Genomic DNA, 2,500 nt, shown 5'->3' with positions numbered 1-2,500 from the left:
ACACCTCAACAAGAACAAAGTCACCCGGGAGCACTTAAAATCGAGAGGGACAAAGGAAAATGCACCCAATAGACCCTGCCCATGCATCGTTGATGCAAGAATAAGCCACGCCACGATGCCCACAAATTTCCGAGGGACGCACCGAGACTCGGCCGAAGTCGGCCAACATTCGGTTTCTGGATAATTGACGAATCAATAAACCCAATGCCATGGAAAACCAAGCCACACAAGTGAGGGGAGACTTGCATGAGCATGGGGGAGGGGCCCCAAGGCAGCACCGCACCTCCCACTGTGGGCGTGGTTGGTGAGGTGCAGCCCCCCCCTATAATAGGTTATTATGCAAAAGCCAAAATTGTAGTAGTAGATACCTTTTTTCTGAGCAGACATAAGTCCATATCGGGACCTAGAGATCGAATTTTGACGTGATTTTTTGCAGGGAGGCTCACAAACACAATATATTCACGTCCACAAAGTTTTAGATTTTTTCTCCAAGGGATGAATTTTTAATGAATTTTTGAATCGGCAGATTATGAAAAACCGGGGAAAATAGAAAAAGGCACCTAGAGATCGAATTTTGACCTGATTTTTTGCAGGCATTCACACAAAATAACACCAAATGTGTCTGCAAAGTTTCGTTACATTTCCCCAAGGGAATGATTTATAATGAATTTTTCTCCGAATCATCGCACCATGGTGCACCTTGATGCCCACCTTGGTGCCTCTTGATACCCACCTTGGTGCTTCTTGATACCCACCTTGGTGCCTCTTGGTGCCTCTTGGTGCCCACCTTGGTGCCTCTTGATGCCCACCATGGTGCACCTTGATGCACACCTTGGTGCCTCTTGGTGCCTCTTGGTGCCCACCTTGGTGCCTCTTGATGCCCACCATGGTGCACCTTGATGCACACCTTGGTGCCTCTTGATGCCCACCTTGGTGCCTCTTGATACCCACCTTGGTGCCTCTTGATGCCCACCTTGGTGCCTCTTGATACCCACCTTGGTGCCTCTTGGTGCCCACCTTGGTGCCTCTTGCTACCCACCATGGTGCCTCTTGGTGCCCACCATGGTGCCTCTTGGTGCCCACCATGGTGCACCTTGATGCACACCTTGGTGCCTCTTGATGCCCACCTTGGTGCCTCTTGATGCCCACCTTGGTGCCTCTTGATACCCACCTTGGTGCCTCTTGGTGCCCACCATGGTGCCTCTTGGTGCCCACCATGGTGCACCTTCATGCACACCTTGGTGCCTCTTGATGCCCACCTTGGTCCCTCTTGATACCCACCATGGTGCACCTTGGTGCCTCTTGGTGCCCACCTTGGTGCCTCTTGATGCCCACCATGGTGCACCTTGATGCCCACCTTGGTGCCTCTTGGTGCCCATCATGGTGCCTCTTCATGCCCACCCTGGTGCCTACCTGGTGCGTTTTTATGCACCCTGGTGCCCTCCTGGTGCGTTTTTATGCACCCTGGTGCCCTCCTGGTGCGTTTTTATGCACCCTGGTGCCCTCCTGGTGCGTTTTTATGCACCATGGTGCCTACTTGGTGCGTTTTTCGCACCCTGGTGCCCTCCTGGTGCGTTTTTATGCACCCTGGTGCCCTCCTGGTGCGTTTTTATGCACCCTGGTGCCTACTTGGTGCGTTTTTATGCACCATGGTGCCCTCCTGGTGCGTTTTTATGCACCATGGTGCCCTCCTGGTGCGTTTTTATGCACCATGGTGCCCTCCTGGTGCGTTTTTATGCACCCTGGTGCCCTCCTGGTGCGTTTTTTGCACCCTGGTGCCCTCTTGGTGCGTTTTTATGCACCATGGTGCCCTCTTGGTGCGTTTTTCGCACCATGGTGCCCTCTTGGTGCGTTTTTATGCACCATGGTGCCCTCTTGGTGCGTTTTTCGCACCCTGGTGCCCTCCTGGTGCGTTTTTATGCACCCTGGTGCCCTCCTGGTGCGTTTTTATGCACCCTGGTGCCTACTTGGTGCGTTTTTATGCACCATGGTGCCCTCCTGGTGCGTTTTTCGCACCCTGGTGCCCTCCTGGTGCGTTTTTATGCACCCTGGTGCCCTCCTGGTGCGTTTTTATGCACCCTGGTGCCCTCCTGGTGCGTTTTTATGCACCATGGTGCCCTCCTGGTGCGTTTTTCGCACCCTGGTGCCCTCCTGGTGCGTTTTTATGCACCATGGTGCCCTCCTGGTGCGTTTTTATGCACCCTGGTGCCCTCCTGGTGCGTTTTTATGCACCATGGTGCCCTCCTGGTGCGTTTTTCGCACCCTGGTGCCCTCCTGGTGCGTTTTTATGCACCATGGTGCCCTCCTGGTGCGTTTTTATGCACCATGGTGCCTACCTGGTGCGTTTTTCGCACCCTGGTGCCCTCCTGGTGCGTTTTTATGCACCCTGGTGCCTACTTGGTGCGTTTTTATGCACCATGGTGCCCTCCTGGTGCGTTTTTCTGCACCCTGGTGCCCTCCTGGTGCGTTTTTCTGCACCATGGTGCCTACCTGGTGCGTT

Source organism: Abrus precatorius, unplaced genomic scaffold (assembly GCF_003935025.1).
Source record: "Abrus precatorius isolate BTA unplaced genomic scaffold, Abrus_2018 Scaffold82, whole genome shotgun sequence".
Classification (NCBI taxonomy): Eukaryota; Viridiplantae; Streptophyta; class Magnoliopsida; order Fabales; family Fabaceae; genus Abrus; species Abrus precatorius.
Note: the sequence above shows the minus strand (reverse complement) of the source record.